The sequence below is a fragment of the Pelodiscus sinensis genome, chromosome 12, assembly GCF_049634645.1.
Source record: "Pelodiscus sinensis isolate JC-2024 chromosome 12, ASM4963464v1, whole genome shotgun sequence".
Taxonomy (NCBI): domain Eukaryota; kingdom Metazoa; phylum Chordata; order Testudines; family Trionychidae; genus Pelodiscus; species Pelodiscus sinensis.
Window position 1 is genome coordinate 8,706,686 of NC_134722.1, and position 23,093 is coordinate 8,729,778.

Consider the following 23,093-nt stretch of genomic DNA (forward strand, 5'->3'; position numbering starts at 1 on the left):
AGGGGTGGAGATTCTACCACCTCCTTAGGGAACCCATCCCAGTGCTTCCCCACCCTCGTAGGGAAATAGGTTTTCCTAATATCCAACCTAGATCTCCCCCACTGTAACTTGAGACCATTGCTCCTCCTTCTGTCACCACTGAGAACCGACTCTCTATCCTCTTTTGAACCCCCCTACGGGTAGTTAAAATCTGCTATCAAATCCCATCCCTCACTCTTCTCTTCTGTAGACTAAATAAGCTCAAATCCCTCAGCCTCTCCTCATGTACTCAAGCCCCCTAATCTTTTCTTTTTGCACCCTTCTGGACTCTCTCCAGCGTGTCTACATCCTTTCTGTAATAGGGCGGGAGGGGCAGAATTGGATGCAATACTCCAGATGTGGCTTCATCAGTGCTGAATAAAGAATAATCATTTCCCTCGATCTGCTGGCAGTGCTCCCACTATTGCACCCTAATATGCTCAAACGTTTCAGAGGGGTAGCCGAGTTAGTCTGTAACAGGAAAAACTTAAAAAACAACAAATGGTCTGGTAGCACTTTAAAGACTAACAAAACATGTAGATAGTATTGCAAGCTTTCATGGGCACAACCCACTTCTTCAGAGAACCACAGTGTTGGATGTCCAGAACCTAATATCCTGTTAATCTTCTTGGTTACAAGGACACACTGTTGACTCCTATCCAGCTTCTCATCCACTGTAATCCCCAGGTCCTTTTCTACAGAACTGTTGCTTAGCCAGTCCCTCCCCAGCCTGTAGCAGTGCTTGGGATTCTTCTGTCCCAAGCGCAGGACTGGTCACTTGTCCTTTAGGCACAGAGGATTCTGGGAGTGAACTTTCGTATCTGCATAAAAGGCAGCCCTATTCTTCTAAGCAAAGTCTTGTCACACCATGGAGGGATATATAGGTTCTACTTAATTAGTAGTATCTGCACGCCTGTAGAAATTGATTTAATACACCATGTAACTTTTTTATTTTTATTCTGAGATAATTGTAGCCAGGAATGTAGATTGTTAGGTGCCCAGGGACCTTTGGGACATCCTATGAAAAATGCATAGTTATTAGATTTGCCAGTTACTGTTTCCTTTGTGCAACCCTGCCTGACATCAATAACCTAAAACCTTAAACTAGGAGTATATTTTACAGTAATGAAAATGCACGTATGTGCACATGCTTGTGAATTGCCTAAAAAGTGCCTGAACAGTTATTATATTTAATTCTTGTTCTGTGCCTTCGAGGTACTGTACCTCTGTTATGGGTTAGGAGGGATAGCTTTCCTGCAAGTATTTCATTCTGTTCTATTCTGTCACAGTTATTGTACCAAGATAATGTAAGAAAGAGGAAAAATGGAAAAGTAATCAGCTAATATTTTACTCTGGAAACATATTATAGCATTATATACTATACACTTAGCATCTTTCATCATTGTAAAGGGATTTATCAGATCTTTTTTATCTTGTATCATTTCATTTAAAAAAAATATTAAAAGAAAATACATGGATAGACATAACAAGAACAAATTGCAATTTTTGTTAACAGTGAAGTTAAGTAACCACTGGAGGAAAACTATCAAGAAAGTGGTGGATTCTTCTTTTCTTGCAGCCTTAAAATCAAGAGTCAACACCTTTCTGGAAGACTTGTTCTAGCCAAATACATGTTAGGGTCAATACAAGAAAAATAGGGTGAAATCCTATGGCTTGTGTTATACAGGAGTTTGCAGCGTTGTGACTGTGTTGGTTCCAGTGAGGTAATACCTTTTATTGAACCAGTTTCTATTGGCAAAGGGCATAAACTTTTGATCTGCATAGAACTCTTCTTCAAGTTTGGGGAAGGAAATCAGAGTCCGCTGGACACACACATACACACACACATTGACTTCTACAAAAGCAGGTATAGGTTTTATATGTAATTCTTAAAGATATAGGAATTTACAAATAGGTAACAATATAGTATAGGAATTTACAGATAGGTAACAATATAAATTGTAAATAGGTATTTACAAATACTTCAGTTCTAGTAAGGCCAAGTTATTTGCAGTAAGGAGATGTTAGCTGAATCACGTTCTACTGAATCATGTTCTACAGATGATTGTTAAGAGGCAGTAAGGTGAATAGCATAATACTGTATCAAATTTAGTTGTAACACTTAGAATCAGTACCTAATACATGTGATCTCTTCATCTCAGAAACTTTGGTAACAGTTTCCTGTAGCTATATTGAATTGCAAATGAGTGCATGAGTATCCATTGTTCTTTCAGGCCACTGTAAGAAATGCTCTTTTATTTAATTATGGCAGAGACCTGACAGCTGGATGTGTCAGACACAGAGGCAGTATTAGCTTCCACTGCTTAATGAAAACACCATGTCCCTGGTGTCAGGTGTACAGAAAATTAATCAAGAGAAGAGTGCCTCCAACGTACAATAAGAATTACCAGAAATTAATAAAAAGTAACCTGAAGACAGCTTGCTTTCAGGTACAGATAGGCCTGAACTAAGTGCTTTTTAATACCTACTAATGTCATCTTAGATTGTCTGAAGCTCCCTTAAGTACCTAAAGGCTGCCAAAAATATTCCTTTCTCTTTTATTGTTTTTTCTTTTTAAAACATTAGAGTAACAAAATGCAAAAAACTAGCATTAAAGCAAAATTAAGGCTGAGAAATAAGGCACACAAAAACAAATCATTCAAAAGTCAAAGACTTCTAATAATTATTATTACTTATTACTTATTAATCATTATTATCATCATCATCGTCTGTATTTTAGTAATGCCTAGAAACCCCACTTTGAAAGGGTTCTCATTGTGCTCCATCTATAAAACATGGATTATGTAGTTACATGTTATAAAATGCAGAGAAATTTGATAAATTGCTTTTGTCAGGCAGCTGTAACCATTTCGCCCGCATTTTCTCCACAGTTGAGTCCTGCTGGAACATTCTAACATTCTGGATCTCTGAGCACAGCAAAGGAGAATGAACCTACCCCTAAAAAATTTGCTTCTTTCCCCTGGAACAAGGAATCCCAGCTAAAAGAATCATAACCCGTGGTGCAGTATGTATAGAGCACGCTGAGGCCTGGGACAACGAGCTGTCTGCAGTCTATCATATTGCAATCCTGCCTGGCTAGAATTGGAGCTTTAGAAAAGGGGATTAGCAAGTCTCTCAGTGGGATACACAGTAGCAGATTTGCATTTAGCACTGGATGGTGCTGAGATAGCAGATTTTACAACTGTGATTTTATACAGAGACTAATTTAGACAGGCTTTTTTAGGTTGTAAAACTTGGTTCATTTGATTTTTTTTGTCCCTTCAATGGTCTGGATAGTTTGACTTTGATGGGTGCAACAAAAAATATTCCTTAGAATCTTTCCAGAACATTTGAAAAATATTTTCTAGTACAATATGCAGTAGATAATGATATGAAACCATTCAGAGATCCTATTGGCACTTATTTTCAATGACCTGTGCAAATTCTATTTGCTTATACACTATGCAAACTCACACCCATAAAATAACTCAACTGCCCTGTTCTTGGTTGGACTGATCCAAAATGTATTGAAGTCAATGGGAGTCTTTTTATTGATTTTAATGGCTTTTGGATCGGGCCATATATATTTATTTTTAAAATTGTATTTGTGTGTACATATTTCTCTCCATCTCTCAACACATAGGCTATGTCTAGATAGCGAGGCTATTTCGGGATACCAGAAGAATCCCAAAATAGCAATTTCATGTCTTTAAACATTAGTATATTTTGAAATAACAGGAGCGCTATTCCGGCGTGCCTGTAACTTTCATACCATGAGGGTTAAAGGACCTGTCAGAATAGTGCTTTATTTCAAAATTTGGCACTGGTAGGCAACACCAAATTTCAAAGTAAGCTATTTCAAAATTACCTCAAAATAAGCTATACAATTTGGTAGCGCGAATTGCATAACTTATTTCAAGGTAAGGGTGCATTGTAGACACACCCATACTGTGCATTCACACACATGTTCCATATGTAGAATAGTAATAGAAATGTAGCCGTGTTAGTCTGGTCTAGCTGAAACAAAAAACAGGACTATGTAGCACTTTAAAGACTAACAAGATGGTTTATTAGCTGATGAGCTTTCGTGGGCCAGACCCACTTGTGGGTCTTTAAAGTGCTACATAGTCCTATTTTTTATATTCCATATGTGTGTGTGTGTGTGTTTTCCTTTTATAGTTAATTAAACTTGCAATGAGAGGAAGATTAACATGTTTGATTAGGCCTGTAAAGAAAATAAGTCACCATGTAATGTGCCCTTGAAGTTCTTATGTTAAAAAACTGACGTTAACATACATTAGTAGATAGATAGATAGATAGATAGATAGATGTGGATATCAATATTGATATTATAAAAATAGTCTCAGACATTAATTCAGACCTGGGTAATGGAGATTACTCTAAATTAAAATGTGTCATCTCATTATATAATTACTAAAATCTTGTGGCCAACTTGCTAAAAAAATCTGCAAATGCTGGACTCAGTCTTCTACAGCCTAAGAAATAGGCAGAAGTTCAAGCTTCTTTTGTCCATTTCTGACTCAAACCTAATTCTTAAGGACAGGTCGGTGTTGTGTCCTCCCCGCTTGCCTGGGATTTCTCCACACTGCGTAAAAAGGAAAGAATTACAACATGCATGAAAAACTGAACAATACGCGGGTGCATGCTCAGTCAGTTTTATTAGAGCAGGTGAGCTTCTAATGCTACTCAAATAGTTATTACACCTGTCACACTTCAGAGCAACTACATCTATATTCATTCTCTAAGGTCTCCCGTGGGCATAGATCCTCACCCATCACTTCTTTTGGGCCGAGATCTCTCTGTCTCTTCTCACCAGGTTTTTTTCAGGCTGCACAGTTCCCTCCCAGCATTTGATATTCCCAGCAGGCAAAACTGACCCATCAGATCAGCATCTGTGCTTTACTTTCTCTCCAGAGGCTATGAACAGTGTAATTGCCAGCAGCTAAAAGTTATCACACAGCTGGGCAACAAAATGGCAGATGAAATTCAATATTGATAAATGCAAAGTAGCGCTCATTGGAAAACATAAATCCCATTATACATACAAAATGATGGTAAATTAGCTGTTACCACTCAAAAGGAGATCTTGGAGCCACTGTGGATAGTTTTCTGACAACATCTGTGCAAAGTGAAGCAGTGTTCAAGAAACCTAACCAGAAGTTAGGAACCACTAGAAAAGGGTTAGCTAATAAAACAGTAAGTATCATAATTCCACTATATAAATCCATGGTATGCTCACTTCTAGAACAATGTGTGCAAAATATTTCACGGGGAAAATTCAAATGTGAAAAATCCCCCAATCACGTTATTGAAAGGTCCAAAATAAACCCGAGCTTTGGTGAATGAAACACTCTAAGGGCTCTTCTAGACTATGTCCCTCTTTCGAAAGAGGGATGTAAATGAGCCCAGTTGAAAGTGCAAATAAAGCGCGGATTTAAATATCCCGTGCTTCATTTGCATATTTGCATCCAAGCGCTGTTTCAAAAAAGGGTATTTTGAAAGTGAAACTGCAGTCTAGACACAGTTCTTTCAGCCCCCTCCCCTTTTTCGAAAGATCCCATACTCCTGAAAAAATGAGAGGTACAGGATCTTTCGAAAAAGGGGTTTTCTTTTCGAAAGAACTGCGTCCAGACTGCAGTTTCACTTTTGAAATATCCTTTTTCAAAACAGCGCTCGGATGCAAATATGCAAATGAAGCACGGGATATTTAAATCCACGCTTTATCTGCACTTTTGATGGGGCTCATTTACATCCCTCTTTCGAAAGAGGGATGTAGTCTAGATGAACCCTAATACACTTTCCACATCCTAATGACTTAAACAAACAAACCATGGGTACTTATAGAGGTGCAAATTGTTCTCATCAACCTCTTGAACAATCCAATTCACTATTTTTTCCCTCTTTTTCTCCTCCCCTGCCCTCTCCTCTCCTGCCACCTTCCCTTATCTATTCTTGGATCTGGACTTATAATACTCCAGTCATCTGAAGTGGCTTGTATGCACAAAAGCTCATGATACCGTCTACATGTTTTGTTAGTCTTTAAGGTGCTGCTAGACTATTAGTTGTTTTTTAAGTTTTTCCAGTTACAGACTAACTCGGCTACCTCTCCGAACCTAATAAATTTGTTAGTCTTTAAAGTTTCACCAGACTCCTCCTTATATTCTACTTAGTATCCAAGCAGTTATCTTAAAACTTTCCCCCTGAGATGTGTAAAAATACCTGCGTGTGTGGGAAGGGGAGAGGGTGCAAAAGGAATGTTTCTCCAGGAAAACAGCCCCCTCTCTCCTGCCAAATATTAATGTCAGTTTTAACATAACAACTACAGGGTCACATGCAAGGGCGGATGATAATTTTGCGGGGCCCAGGGCAGCGTCGCGGGGCCCGGGGCGGCACAATTTCGCGCATGCACCTCGGCAGCAACCGACCGGAAGTAGCATGCACGGGGACTATTGAAGCGCGGGGCCTGGGGCAGCCGCCCTGCTCACCCTGCCCTATACCCGCCGCTGGTCACATGACACATTTTCTTTACATATCCCATCAAACATGTTAGTCCCCCTCTCATAGCAAGTTCAGAATAAACTTTCATTCTGCAAAAAGTTAGCAGCATGAGAAAGAAGCCCCCACTCATGACTTTAGGGATCTAACAAATGACGGCAAAAGGGTTCAGACAGACTCTAGCTTCTAAGTTCAGTCTAAACCCAGAAAACGAAAGAGATGCTGCCGAGTTTGCTCCTGTTGTATTCCCTGCTGATTTAAGTCATTTAATCCCACTGAGTTCAGCCTGCTTTCACCCCAGGCTTGGTTGCTTGGCCATCTTTTCAAAGAAGGCATACGCCTGTGACAGACCATCTGTTCAGGGAGAGATCATTAACCCTTTCTTTGACATCTGCTATTGCCTATCACTAACCAGTACTTCTTCCTCTTATCTATATCTTTGTGTCCTTTTTATTTCTTTTGTTTTATTTTCCTTTTCATCTTTCCTTTCAGAGCCTTTTTCTCATTTGTGTCCCAACTGCTGTTTTCCCTTCATTTCCCTCATCTTTTCTCCTATACCCGTTTCCAGCTCACTTATCTTTCCATCAAATTCCATTTCCATTTCTCTCTGCCTGGCTGCCTCCTGCCTTTCCTTACTGTGTCATCTTCTCCATCTCTCATCTACTTATCTCTCCACACCACACATGCTGTCAGACACACATGGCAGCCGTCTCTGGAGCTTGATAATACCAAGCCTTTCAACGGCTTCTTTTCTGAGAGTGAGAACTCAGAAACTTGTCATGTTCAAATGACGTTAGACTGTGTGTGTGTTTTTCTTTTTGCTGTGTGGCCTATTGGTATAAGGACGCAGTCTGTCCCGCTATCCTGGTTAAACCACTGTTTCTGTCACTGATAGAGGGGTTCTACAGGTTGAACCCTCTATCCTCCAGCACCCTCAGGACCTTACCAGTGCTGAACTAGGGAATTTGCCGACTCATGGGAGGTCAATATTGTCTAGCAGCATTACCAACACTTCCACTACTTACTGGGCTCTGAGAAGACGGTAAGGAGTAAATTAGAGCTAAATAACAGCACAGAGCACTGAGGCTGTGTCTAGACTACATGGCTCCATTGACGGAGCCATGTAGATTAGGGTTGTAGGCAAAGGGAATTGAAGCGGCGATTTAAATAATCGCGGCTTCATTTAAATTTAAATGGCTGCCGCGCTGAGCCGACAAACAGCTGATCATCTGTTTGTCAGCTCAGCACGCTAGTCTGGATGCTCTGTGGTCGACATCAAAGTCCTTTGTCGACCGCCCCGTTATTCCTCGTGGGATGAGGTTTACCAGGGCGGTTGACAAAGGGCTTTGATGTCAACCGCGGAGTGTCCAGACTAGCGCGCTGAGCTGACAAACAGCTGAGCAGCGCACTAGTCTGGATGCTCCGCAGTCGACATCAAAGCCCTTTGTCAACTGCCCCGGTAAACAGCTGATCAGCTGTTTGTCGGCTCAGCACAGCAGCCAATTAAATTTAAATAATCGCCACTTCATTTCCCTGTGCCCAATAAACAAATCTACATGGCTCTGTTGACAGAGCCATGTAGTGTAAACATACCCTGAGAGCCAGGACTGGTGGTTTAAACAAACTTTATGGGACCAAGAGAAACTTGTCAACACCCAGGATAAATGGACATCCAGCTCACTAAAACATGTCAGATCATGGATATTGCTAGACCAGAGAGTGCCGGATAAGAGAGATTCAACCTTTATTGTATTTTGGCTCTTTGTCCCTGTTAAACCCAATGTTCTAACAGATATTTCAGACATAAACACCATGCTCTGGCTTTCTGGCTTTACCATGCTCCCCGATGTTGTAACAAAGCCAGAAAATCTTTGAAACCCTTGAAGATCCCTGGCTTTAGGGGGCTCCCAGCTGGTATTGAACTAGCAACAGGCTGCTCCCCGATCCCAGTTTTCATTCCCTGGAAAAAGGCTGTAACAAGAAGATGCTGGGGGCTGGAGCATGAATGGATTCATGCTTGCAGTGGGGCAACATGTGTGTTCAAAGGAATGTCCAAACACAGCTGACACTTGGGTAGATTCCCAAAGTTCAGTGGAGCAATGAGATTGCGAGGGATGGACACAAACTGAATATGCAGCCAGACCACTGCAAGGACCTAGCTCAGTGGTGGGCACCCTAGAGCCCATGGACCCCCTGTCTAGCCTTCTCTCCTATCTGCCTCTTGCACACTGGGGCATTGGAAACCCACACTTCCAACTCCTCTCCCCAACACCTTTTTGGAGCACCACATATCCACTGATTGGGACTTTCTCCCTATCCCCCCCCCCCGAGCTGGAATGCTGCAAATCAGCTGTTGACTGCTATTCTGGGAGGCATGGGGAGGAGCAGAGACAAAGCACAAGCCAGCCACTCCTGGGGCTCCAAAAATGCTGGCAGGGAGGGGAAGGAAGAGGAAGAGGAAGTGTGGGGCTCTGGTGCCCAGATGTGTGAGAGGTGTGTGGGCGTAGACGGGGGTCTGCAGGCTGCAGGTGAAACCCCAGTGGGCCACAGGATACTGCGGCCGGCCGACTAAGATGAAGGAAGGCCACTCATGTGGCCCACTGACTGTTCTCGGTTGCCCATCACTGGCCTAGCTACAGACTGATCCAAGTGGTGCTCAGTCTACAGAGAGGCTATGTCCCTTTTGGATTCACCAGGGTGATGCACAACAGTGAGCTGAATGTAGGGCCAAAAAGTTTGTAACCTGATGTCAGGCACTGCAAATGATTTTACAATATTTATAATTAATTACTGGCATCTTCATGCTTCAAGCACTTCAGTTTAGTTGGCAGTATACCCCAGAGTACTATGTCACTCCCCACTTTCACCCTGTTCTTTAAAGATATCTTACCAGTATTTAACCACAGTATTTAACCATTTGGAGATCATTCCTCGGAAGGCTTGATTTGTCCAGAAATAAAACTATGGAATCAGATCCTCAGCAGATGTAGTCTATGAAGTCAATGGACAATGCTGATTTTCAACAGGCCAGGGTCCGGCTCATGATATCTAAATTGACTTTTATTTGATATAACCAAGTCATAAAAGGGCAACAAGAAACCATTCTGTACAGGCCATTGGCTCAGATGTGTAAGTATTATAATGATTGTTACAGGAAGGAGGGAGAAAAATTGTTCTCCTTAACGCCTGACGATAGAATAAGGAGCAACAGGCTTAAATTGCAGCAAGGTTTAGGTTTAGACATTAGAGTAGTTAAATACAGGGAAAGTGTCCAGGGGGTTTGTGGAATCTCCATCACTGGAGATATTTAGGAGCGGGTTAGACAGACATCTATAAGGGATGATCTAGATAGTGCTTGGTCCTGTCATGAGTGCAGAGGACTGGACTTGATGACCTCTCAAGATCCCTTCCAGTTCTATAATTCTATTTATCTGTTGGTTGATACATTGAATGGCTACCTGATTTTCTGACATCCTAAACCAAGCCACACCTCATCTCTTCACAAACAATAGAGATTCCAATTCTGTAGCCAGAATAGACATGCTTGTTTTACAGTAAAACCTGCTAGAAAGCAGAAAGCTCAGGTTCCACAGCCTACAAGGACCTGGAACAAATCACGCATAAGACGCATGCAAAAGTCTGGAACTCATTAAATCAGTTCAATGAAAGTCAGTGTAATCTAATGCTAAAAATGTTGTTAAAATAACTGCTTGGTTCCTGTTTTATTTTACAAAGGGCAGTTTGGTTATTAGGATCCATGATAGCCTGCTGTTTGGATACTTATTTGTTCTGCCATACAGATAGGATTTAACATTCACTTTCGGTGTGTCTACACTACACCCCTTTGCCGACAGAGGGATGTAGATTAGGCACATCGCTATTGCAAACGAAGCGGGGATTTAAATATCCCTTATGCCTCATGCAACAAGGTTTACAGAATGAGTCAGAAAAGGCTTTCCTTGTCGACCGATCCCCGTCTAGACTGCCGCTTTTTGCCAGCAAAGTGCCGCGTCGGCACAAGCGGTGGCCATTTCTATTTAAATGAAGTGCGGGGTATTTAAATCCCCGCTTCATTTGCAATAGTGATGTGCCTAATCTACATCCCTCGGTAGGCAAAGGGGTGTAGTTTAGACACACCCTACATGATAAAGTCCGTTTATGAGACGTACTTTCTGGAGCTGAGATTAAATAACCCACAACTGCCTGAAAACAATTTAAAACAGCAGCACAATAAATATGAAAACCAAAACGTAACCCCCACCATCGAGCTATAATTAAAACCAGAGCAACAAAAGTTTTCCTGGTCAATCTGAAAGATACAGATATGCAAGCCAGCAAAATAAAGGTCTAGTTTAACCTTGTTGGTATTACTTTCAAATCCAGAATCATTATAGTGAAAAAGAATAGTTCACTCCTTCCATTTTCAGTCATGTGGACAATGCTGTATTAACATACAGGTCATACTTGAAAGGCTGTTCTGTATCTTTAGGCCTTTGAAAATGGTTTATTTATTCCCTTGCTTCATTTCTGAATAATCCTGGTATATGTACTATACCTTTCATCTGCTGTCTTTTTATGTCTTAAAACATTCGCTCTGCTCTAACTTAAACTTATTGTAATAGAAACATCTCATATTGTTACTTGGTACACTCTGTGAATAACAACAATGATGCAGAGATTTTCAAAAGTTCCTCTGGGGATTAGGAGTATAAATCCTGGAATTTGAACTCATTGGGGGAAAAAAGATGGAAACATTTGAAACTTCAAAATTGTTTCCATTTTGCAATGTTAAAAAAAGACCCAATTTACAATGTCTTGAATATTTTACAAAACTTATTAATCCACTTTTTACCAATTTTTTTATTGTCAGTGTTTTCAAAACCACTATCCAATTAGTTGTGGACAGTTTCCATGTATTAAAAAACATGGCTTTGGGCAATGAAAAACTGAAATCATTAAAAATGTTTCAATTTTTTTTGCTAAAGTGAAAATTGTAGAAAAGCCAGTTTCACAACATCCCTCATTGTCCGTAAACATACATTTTTCATCAAAATATCCCTTTTCGTTCTAAAACTTTCAACATTCTCCACTGAGCACACTGATGTTTAAGCAGAGTATCAGGCTCTGAATTAGGGAAAATTCAATTTGTTTCAATGAGTGTGCTCCTCCTAAAAGGTCTGAATAAAAGACTTCAGGATGAAGGGGAAAAATAGGAAGGAATGAGGCAGCATCAGTTCTCGATAATTGTTTCTTGGACAGTATTCATTTATTTATTTCATGCATTTCCTCCTAGCTCCCCCCCCACACACACACCATCAAGTTTGGTTCCGATTACATTTTCCACACAGTCTAGGGGCTGTGAATATGTTTTGTGTGGACGCCACTTTCCCTTACATAGCAGCTCTACCGTAGCATCTTCGTAGGCAGAGGCAGAGCACTGCAGTTTGCATCTAAAGCTGAGATCACTCACGCCCACGAGAAAGCTTTTTGTTCTGTTGATTAATTTCTCCTGCCAGAAAACTCTGTTTTGACCAATGAGAAGCGAGCAGGAAATCAGTGATGACAACTCTGCGGACAGATATTTGGAAAAGCCGACGGGATAAGTATCTCGAAAACCAGCTCTCACCTTGGCAAGCTGCCTCACTTTCAACTCTGAACCTGATTAAAACACTGTGGCATCAGTACTTCAAAAGCAGGACATGGCTTTGTTTCACAGCACCCGAAACTCTTACAAATCATTTGATTATTGATACTACCAGTAACAACAAATCCCTCTATTTTCACCTTCTTTTTTCAGTTCTCTCCGATACACATTTATTTATTTGACCTGGCAGCTGAACTGACTTACTTCAGTAAAAAATATAAAACCAACCAACACAGACAAAGTCATTCACGGACAGTTCTTAAATCCACTGGGGTAAAGTAATCTCTGGTGTGTAATGCAGTTACTCAAAGTTTGAATTTGAACCTGTGTCTCATCCCAGAAAGTGTTGTACTAGTTCATAAACTAGAACTACCTTAAAAAGTTAATCGATACTTTAATGATTTTCAATGAAAACAGGCTTTTTTGAAGAAACACAGTTTTGTAAATAAAAAAAAAATAAATCTGTTTTTGTCAAAATATGTTCAGGTTTTCTAAAAGAATCTTGAAACGTTAAATAAAAAATGTATCACTTTTCAGCAACCCCAGACCAGAATGTTTTAATTATCAGCTCTTTCTTTTTAATTACCAAGACCCAATCAATTTTCAGTTTTCAAAGTTTTGGCTTTTCAAAAGCCTCCCCCCCCCCCCAAAAATAAAAATTATGAAGAAAATGTTTTGCCTAAAGTGTTTACATTGAGTATTCACACTGGAAAAAATCCATGGAATCTAGATTCCATTCCCACATAAGAAGAGGTCTTCTCAAATCTAGCTCTTATTGAAAAGGTTGACATGCAGGCAGAAAGATTTCTAGAGAGTTGGAGTTGAGTTTTATATTTGTATTTTAGGTTTAATAATGTAGTAATGTATGATTTATGTTAAGGTAGGAATAGATTTTTAGGCTTTTAGTTAAATATATATTTCTTTGTTCTAAGGTTTAGTAACTGAGAGACAGAATTTTGTATTGTGTCTTATGTTAATGAGATTAGAGGAATGCTGAAGACACTCTCCAGTGTCAATGTGAGCTGTTTTGATTATAAGATTTAGGAGGGCCTAATTTACAATGCCTTTTGCTTTTACCCAATATAAAACGCTGCTGTTTGTATTCTTCTTTGAAGGTCTCTGTAAAAGCAGGGCCATTTGTGTGTGAATGAGGAGTGTATGCATCAAGATAAGGTGTGCATCGTTAGAGCCAGATGGCCAAGAAAGAAGGGGCTAATGTGGGTGAAGACAGACTGACCGGCGCCAAAAGAGCCATCAGCATGCAGCATCCATGATTAAGGAGGGGCAAATTGATGGTTTTAAAGGTGAAGGTGAGCACTCCTGAAAACAATCGATTAAAATCCAGGACAGAATAAACCTTTTGGAGATGTTTGGAATGGTAACATCAATAGATAACACTCCCAACACCGACTGACACAGCAAAATCCATAGACTTCACCAGAGAAAAGGATTGTAAAAGCAGGGTGCTTTGCCAGAAAACTTTGGATTCATCTTGCCACCAACTCCAGGAGCATCGGATCACGACCGACAAAGCCCGGCTCCCCTCTGTGATTAATCTGGCTGGCCACTAGATTGATTCAGACTCTAGACTGGTAATTATAACATCGACTGGTGGGACTGTGTGTGTGTGTGGGTGGGTGACTGAAAAGCATATTCTATTACTGTATTCTCAATAAATGCGGCATACTGCCTTTTCCCCTATAAAAGATCTCGTGTGCGTCTTTTAAGCATAACACAAGGACATGGGTCCGTTTTCAGTCACCTACCAGATTCTGGGAAGGTTCTATTTGCTGCACATCATGTACTTCCTTCCATGGAGATAAATACGCATTTGTAAAGCTTCTCTTATTCCTACCAGCTAATAAAGAGTAGGGGATTTCTCCTTATCTTAGAAGGCCACTGTACTAGGGCAAGAAGAAACATGGGAGTGGGGATGATCTAGTGCTTTGGATGCTAGTTTGGAGACCAGGTATAAATTCCCTAAGCCACCACAGACGTCTTATGTGAATTTGACCAGGCTACTTAGTCTCTCTGTGCCTCCATTTCCCATGTGTAAAATGGGGAAAATAGCACTAACCTACCTCACAGAGGTGTGGTGAGGAAAATGCATTACAAATGAGAGGTTTTCAGATTCTGTGGTAAAGGGGGACGTATGAGTAGCTTAGGGTATGTCTACACTTGCAGCCTATTTTGGAATAGGGCTGCAAATGTAGGCATTCAGAATTGCAAATCAAGCCCAGGATTTAAATATCCCGTGCTTGATTTGCATTTTCCCGGCCGGGCGCCATTTTTTGAAATTTACAAGCCCAGAATAACTGCCCGCGTCTACACGCGGCAGTGAAATGGGCGTTCGAAATAAAGCCCTATTTTCAAATACCTGTTAAACCTCATTGCAGGAGGAATAACAGGTAGTTTGAAATAGGGCTTTATTTCGAACGCCCATTTCACTGCCGCGTGTAGACGCGGGCAGTTATTCTGGACTTGTAAATTTAAAAAATGGAGTCCAGACGGGAAGATGCAAATCAAATGCGGGATATTTAAATCCCCGGCTTGATTTGCAATTCTGAATGCCTACATTTGCAGCCCTATTCCAAAATAAGCTGCAAGTGTAGACATACCCTTAGACAGAAGAAAACTGCTAACGCATTCTTCCTGTCTATCGTACGTTAATTTGCTCTTCTCTATACTCAGTTTCTTCCACATGCTTGCAAAGACTTCTGGCTCCCTACTGGCAAGTGCCTGAGGATGAAAGGAGAAGTGGTCAGGTGTCATCATTTTACAGCACTTCCCCCCTCTTAAGCTCCCTTCAGGGAAATCTCCTTATATGAGCGCAATCTTCCAGTGTCACCCAGTTCAGATACTCCACAGCTGTGTGTCCATATGATCGCTTAATCTGCCTGTCTCATAAGATAATTACTGAATAAGAAATTCATATTAGCATTTAAAGCAATATCCTCAATAATTACAGTGAGAGTGATTAAAAAAAAATCCAGCTTAGAGTTTTATAACAGACTGGAGAACCGTGAACATTTTGATGCAGGGAAATGTCGAAAGGATGGGATTGGCTGTAAGTCTGGAACATTCCCTTGGGGAATAACAATTAGCTCACATACTACTGGCTTGGTCAATTGTTTCATGCCAGACAAATGGCTGCGAATCACCTCCAGGCTATTGATATCACCCTCTGATCTGTCTGTGGTTTAGAATCAAGCACCCACACATATGCAGGGCCAGAAAGGACTACAAGAGGTCATCTAGCCCAGCCCTCTGGGCCGAGGCAGGACCAAGTAAACCAGTGAAACCAACAATAAGATGGGGGGAAAGGCTGTTCCTTAATCCTGGAATGGGCAGAGCCTCAGGCAGAAGAGGCGGGGCTGGGGCAGCCAGCTCTCAGTGCCACCCAGAGTGCAACACCCCCCCTCCTGCCCTAAGAGCTGCCTGGAGCATGGCATGCCAGCCCCGCAAGTCCTTCCAGCTGCCTGGAGCATCCTTCATAGCACTCGGATAGCAATTTAAAGGGCCCCAAGCTCCAGCCACCACTGTAGTGGTGGCAGTGGCTGGAAGCCCTGGGCCCTTTTGAATCGCTGGGCTCCATAGCTACTTTCTCACCCCTCGATCGACGGACCTGAAGTAAACCTAGAACCATCTCTGGCAAGTGTTTCTCCAGTCTGTTTTTAAAACCCCCTGATTTCTCTAGCTACTAATACAATAACTTCCTCAAAAATACTTAAACAGAGAATTTCATCCTGAAGGATCATACCATACTTTACAGCAAATTATAAAGCTGAGCATTTTTCGGTATTTTGGTCATTCTATGCCCCCAAAGAAGGTGTAGAGAGACCAACCTATTCCCTTCCTAATAACAGCACTGAGGTTTTTCCATCACCCACAGAGCGATGTGGAGGTCATTTCGCCTCGTGCATGGCTCAGAATCAGGTGCCAGGTAGTCAATGTGTGTGATATAGATATGCCAAAAAGAAATGAGATAATTAAGTGAATACAAATAATAAATTTAACATCATAGGGTCCCCCAGACCAGAAATAAAATTGCTCTGGGCAGGAATTGCTACCGAAAGTCTTCTGTATAGTTATGCCTATGCGCACACACTGCATGTAGGGTTTTGCAATGGTTTTTTTTCCCAATTACATATCAAAATTTTGTCATATTCTTGCCATTCCAAGTATATTCTTTGGTTTTATTGAAATGGAAAGGATACTTTTATTCCTACCAAAAACGTCCTTTATTTGCTCTCTTTGGGTACGTCTAAACTACATGGCTCCGTCAACGGAGCCATGTAGATTTGTTGTTTTGGCAAAGGGAAATGAAGCGGCGATTTAAATAATCGCCGCTTCATTTAAATCTACATGGACCCGCGCTGAGCCGACAAACAGCTGATCAGCTGTTTGTCCGCTCAGCGCGCTAGTCTGGACGCTCCCCTGCCGACATCAAAGCCCTTTGTCAGCAGCCCCGGTAAACCTCATCCCACGAGGAATAACAGGGCTGCCGACAAAGGGCTTTGATGTCGGCAGGGGAGCGTCCAGACTAGTGCGCTGAGCGGACAAACAGCTGATCAGCTGTTTGTCAGCTCAGCGCGGCAGCCATGTAAATTTAAATGAAGCGGCGATTATTTAAATCGCCACTTCATTTCCCTTTGCCTATAACCCTAATCTACATGGCTCCGTCGACGGAGCCATGTAGTTTAGACACAGCCTTTGTGTGTCTTCTACCTGCAGCCATTCACCAGTGTGGCTACTCTGGGGGGAAAAAATGGACAAAAAGTACTGTTTAATGCTGGTGCAGCACGGAAGACAGATGCAGTGTGAAGAAAGGCTAAGCCTCAGGTTTCCTGATTGTTATCTTGCACAAAGAAAGGCGGAAGGGATGTAAGGGCAAGACAGAACAACCGATCCTGTGCTGGGCAAACAACACCAAACAGACTGATTTCAGAACAAACATGATACTCTTGAGGGGACAAATTCTTTCATGCGGATCTCCCTGCTCCAACAGCTCTCTTTGAAAGTGTCTTGCTGTTTTAATGACACTTTCTTAGTCACTTGGATGCAGGCGGTGCAGCCTTTTTCTAACAACTGTTCATTGGTCAAGTCAACAATAAGATATTGGAATTGCAACCGGGGAAGGGGGGGGGCACATCATAAATAAGGTGAATACCCCTAAGAATAGTGCTACTTTTATTTTCTCTCGCAGAGAATAGTACCAAAACCTAAAGGAAGATCTAGTGTGCAGTCCCTTGAAAGAAATCCACTGTGTATGTCAAGTATACTCTCATCTGAAGGACTTGTTGAGGCTCAAAAGCTTGTCTCTTCTTGGTCCAGCAAAAGACATTACCTCGCCCATGTTGAGATTCTAATTGCTTTCACAGGTACTAGAGTCCAAACAAACCCATAGTCTGCTGTGCTTGGGAGATGGCGCTCTTTATATTATGTGGTTCGACAGCACAATGAAAACTGGGTCTATAACTGGGCCTATAATGCCCTACAAATACTAAATAGTAATTGTGTCTCAGATGTCAGAGTGCCTGCATTGATACATAGTCAATATTAATGTAAATGTAGGATTTAGGACAGAGGTGGGCAACCTGGGGCCTATAGGCGGCACATAGCTCATCAGGGTAGGCTGTTGGCCTAGACAGGTTGTTTACCTTGCATCCACAAGTATGGCTTCCTGCAACTCCCATTGGCTGCGGTCCACTGTTCTGAGCCAATGGGAGCTGCAGGAAGCAGCAACCAGCAGGATCCTGTGGCTGTGCTGCTTCCCGCAGCTCCAATTGGCTGGGAACAGTGAATCACGACCAATGGGAGCTGCGGGAAGCCATATCTGTGGACACAAGGTAAACAAGCTGTCTGGCAGCGAGCCAGTAGCTTACGCTGATGAAACGCGTGTGGCCCACAGGCCACAGCACTGATTTAGGGTGATAACCTAGAGCTATAACACAGCAGGACTATAGCTTGCGGAAGAGAACATGGAAAGGTTATAGGCTGCAAAACTTCCCATGTTTCTGATACGAGCTCTGATGCAACACTAACTGCAGACCATCATAGGGTGATTGTTGATACACAAATTTAGATCAATAGAGATGCCGCGCAGATTGACTTTATTCACTTTTACAAGCCATAAGATTTTTCCCCTTGCAACCTCAACCAGGGATCTGAAAACTAAACTGGGTTCAATGAGACACGTCATCAATTATTTGAGTTTCATCCTAAAAAGGGGAGAATATAGTTGCAAAACATTTTCTGATTTCTGGTCAATTTTTTCAGACATTTTCAGTTCTTTTTTTTTTCTCATACCTCATCACCAGTCATAAAGATCTTTCAGGCCAAATTATGCCCTTGGTTGCGTATGGGTGGCCCTTTTTGCCTTCATTTGTCATGGAAGTGTCAGTGATTGGAACTTAACAAACAATCCCATGGACAGTTTCTCTCCCCCCTCCCACATCCTCCCCACAAAATACTATAAAATACTATCAAGGTTGGTTCCACAGTGCTACAGTGAGAAAGCCCAGCAGAAAAGTAGATCTTTCACTATCAGCAGCTGGGATAACTCTGAATACACATAGGGATCTGATGTGCTACAGAAGAAGGTGCTGTTTTCACTTCTGTCTCTGGGAAGGGTAGAACCACAGTTTTAAGCAATGTCTGCTGCTAAACATTTAAGCTCATGTTTGCATCTCATCACCTCAGATACACTCCATGTTTTATCTGTATATGTACTGAACAAGACTGGATTATATACTATGAGTACCTGGGTAAAGTCTTATTGCCACATGAATAAAAAGCTGTATAGGTAACTTAGGGTGTGTCTAGACTACGCTTCTCTGTCGATAGAGGGATGCAAATCAAGCACATTGAAATTGCTAAGGAAGCCAGGATTTAAATATCCCATGCTTCATTAGCATAAACATGGCTGCCGCTTTTTTTGCAATGGAGTTTTTTCGAAAAAACCCAGCAATCTAGACACAGATCTGTTGAAAATAAAGCCTTTTTCGACAGATACTGTAAACCTCATTTTTTGAGGAATACAGGATCTGTCGGAAAAGGGTTTATTTTTGACAGATCCGCGCCTTGACTGCCTTTTTTTTCAAAAATCCTCTGTTTCGAAAAAAAGTGGCGGCCATGTTTATGTTAACGAGTCGCAGGATATTTAAATCCCTGCTTCATTAGCAATTTCGATGTGCTCGATTTGCATCCTTCTGTTGACAGAGGGATGTACTCTAGATGTTACCTTAGTTCCAACATAAGCCCAATGAACTCATATACACCTTTGTATAAATGTAGCAAAAACTAGACTGGGGGGTGTGTGGGCATTAGGGATGTTCAAATGATTAACTGGTTAACTGTTAGTGCTTAACCGGTTAACTATTTTAACTTAGGACTTGCTGCCTGGCTGTGAGTCCCACCACCCTGCTGTGGAGGCTGCTTTGGCCCGCATGGCTGGCTGCAGGAGGAGTTCACCAACAAAGGGCAGTTAATTGGTTAACCGGTAAGCGTATCAATAAGAGCCACACGCTTAACAATATGCTAATGGTTAACAGTTTAACATCCCTAGTGTGCATCAGCAGGGCTCGACAAACAATACAATCTACTCGCCTGTGGTGAGTAAATTTCAGCCGCGTGCCCCGTTCATTCGCGGCGCGCGCTTGCGCATTTCGACTCTTGCTCATGTGCAGTACGGGGCTGGCGAGCGGTTTTCACCGCAATTCGTCAAGCCCTGTGCATCAGTATAATTATATGTCTATATCAATAAAGCCCATTCATCTCTTTAGACTGAGAAAGCGTTGTGGCATCAACACACAGCAACCAAAAAGTTACAGAAAACGTGAGAGGGTGGATATATTAGGTATTTGGAGGAAAGTGGGAAAGCTGAAGGGGCCCACCAATATTGATAGCAGAGCAAGCTTCATCATTTAACTGGTAGCAATGTCTAATGGGGCCGACAAGCCTCATCGGCACATGGGAAAGGATGGGAGGAGGGTCTTGCTCCATGCCCCTGCAAGGGGCGAGGCCTTGGGTGGAAGGGGTGGGGCTAGAGCTAGGCAGCTCTTAGCACTGGCTGCAAAGCGCCATGCCCTCCATCCCTCAGTGTGGCCAAGAATGCACCACTTGGCACTCTGGCAGTGATTTAAAGGGATCAGGGCTCCAGCCACTGCTGCCTTGAAGTATTGGCAGTAGCCTGCAACTCCAGGCTCTTTTGTATCGCTGGGCCCCAGGGCTACTGTCCCCTTTGCCGCACCTCCCTTCTGTGGGTCTGACAATGTCTTAGCTGGAAGAGGCAGCTTCGTGGTCCCCCCGAGACCAATGGGGTATGTGAGTGTTGTGAGTATTGTGAGTATTGTGAGTATGTAAGACAAATGGGGTATGTGAGTATGTGAGTGTGTGAGACAAATGGGGTATGTGAGTATTGTGAGTGTGTGAGACAAATGGGGTATGTGAGTATGTGAGTGTGTGAGACAAATGGGGTATGTGAGTATTGTGAGTGTGAGACAAATGGGGTACGTGAGTATGTGGGTATGTGAGTATTGTATTTGGGTGAGGGCGGGTGTGGAAGAGAGACACAGCACAAGTGAAGGGCTACAGAGAGAAGCAGGAAGAAAGCCAGACATGCAGCCTGAGCAAGCTGGCTGACAGGGTTTGATGCTGTGAGCAAGGCAGAGATAGGCTGTGTTTTTGGTTCCTCCTGTGTTCAGCGAAACAGGATGTGAGAGATTGGGTCACAGAGATCGCCTTGAGACTGTCACCCGATGTGCTGACAATACCACTGGCCCACCTGCCTGCCCTCTAGGGTGCCCCGCTTACTGTCCTGCTGGGCCAGAATCTCCAGTCTCCCCCAGAAAAGGCACAGAGTTGGGGTAACAGCCCCCCAGCAGAGTAACTCAGACATTCAGAACAGCCCAGCTGTGGGAGGGCTCAGCTATGGGGACTTGACAGCACCCAGGAGCACAGCCCTTAAAGGGACCAAAACCCCAGATAAATCCATCTTATTCCGTATACAAGGCAGGGCGGAACAACCTGCCATGCGCACCGACGCAGAAAGCCCAGCGCCAGACGCAGCCGGGGAAGCCAGCGCCGGCCGATAAAGCAGCCGGGATTGGAGCCAGGAGGAGGGCAGAACAACCTGCTAGACAGGAAGGGTCGGTGACACAATTTATTTGCATATTTATCATTTGCTTAATGAATATGCAAATATGCAAATAAATGTTACCGGTCCTTCAAAAGCTTGTGAATGGGTTTACTGGCCTCCAGTATCGAAAAGATTGGGAACTGATGCTCCAGATTATCAATTTCAGCCAGGGTTGCTGATAGCAGGGGGGAAAGAGGGCGTCGTGGGGAGAGGGGCAGCTGCCCCAGTGCGTGGCAATTTAAAAAGGCTCAGGGCTCCCAGCCACCACTACTGCGATCATGTCAGCAGCCAAAGCCCCGGGCAGTGCTGAAGGGCTGACTGGGGGAGACTGGTCTCCAGTTCCGCCTCTTCTGCCTGAGACTCCGCCCCTTCCCGTGGCCCTGGCACTGCCCCCCACCTGCCTCAGTGGCCCAGCAATTTTGTCTGCAGTCCTGTTTTCAGCCAAGTAGTCTTCCCTGAACCACCTGAATAATCCTTCACTCTCCTTAACGGTGACATTCTTTAATAGCTACAGTTTTCATATCATCGATAAACAACCTCTTAGCTGCTGTTCTTCTTGCCGCTTTTCATCAGTCAGCACTTCCAAGTCCTAAATCGGCTTTGCCACCATCGACATTTTTAGTATTTTTCTTGAGCTATGAAAAGCCACAGTGGGACATAGTCACGGAACAAGCCCAGCTCTCTATAAAGAAAATGCATAACATGATGTGTTTTCCTACCACAATCGTCTGATTTATAGGTTGTGTGGCATATGTGGGATTTTTTCTTTTGTTTTATGCTAGCATATCACATTACAAGCTCTTTCAGAATTACTGCTTTCTCCACACCTCTCTTCCATTACACACCTCTCCCTCCCTTTCATATAGCCTTTTTCCTTCAGATTATCCCCTTTCCCCCCCGAGGCTGTAATAGCTCGTGTTTTTCCAGGTTCAATCAGATTTTATTAATGCCTGCCATTTTCTTTAATCTCTCTAGGTCCATTATAGTTTTCTCTCTATCCCCTCGGCCACTTCTCTTGGCTTTAATATTAATTAAAATGGCCTTTTAGTATTTGAGACATGCTGCTATACAAGTATGTGGGGCATTATTTCACCCCACAACACTCAGTCCTCTTCAGAATCAATGTGATGACTGTTCTAAGGTCAAACAATTCATGAAACAGTGTTTGTCTGAACACTTTCCCCCTGAGGGATTACATCGCTGGTAGATGGTAATTTCTTCCAAGAGGTAAAGCTCCAGTTTGAGACCTTGAGTTCCTTCTTATTTTTTCTGTCCATGAGTGGAATAAATTTTGTTGTGTGCACTCAGGCATGTGCAGATGTGCACCACCAGTAGAAACACAGATGTGCTGCCTGCTGGGGTACTCTGTATGCTTTGCTAATCAGCTGGGCAGCATCTCAGACTTTCCTCAGTGGCTGTCCAGAAGCTCAGCTTACAGGGAACAATGGTTTAGACTAGAGGGAACGGTCAGCAAGGAGAGACCGGCTCTTTTGCTGTGGCTGAGGACTGCACACTACGGGGATGTAATGGGATATTACCCCAAAATATCTTAAAGCAGGGATGGGCAAAATATGGCCAGGGGGAAACTTGGCCACACCCATGCCATGATAAGCATGTGAAGGATGCTAAGGATGTGAAGGATGCTAAGGATGGCTAAGAATGTGAAGGATAACAAGAAAGGTTTCTACAGGCATGTTAACAAGAAGAAGGTGATCAGAGAGGGTGTGCAGCCCCTAATAGATAAAGGAGGTAACCTAGTGACAGATGATGTGGGGA

At 42.7% G+C, this 23,093-nt stretch overlaps 1 long non-coding RNA gene across 1 annotated transcript in view; it reads right to left on the reverse strand.

The window, feature by feature from the left end:
- Positions 1 to 1,486: 1,486 nt before the first annotated feature.
- LOC142831048 (uncharacterized) overlaps positions 1,487 to 23,093 on the reverse strand; it is a 44,166-nt gene continuing 22,559 nt past the window's right edge. The window contains exon 3 of the long non-coding RNA XR_012906644.1: positions 1,487 to 4,624. This is a non-coding gene — a long non-coding RNA (uncharacterized LOC142831048). The remainder of the gene's footprint in view (positions 4,625 to 23,093) is intronic.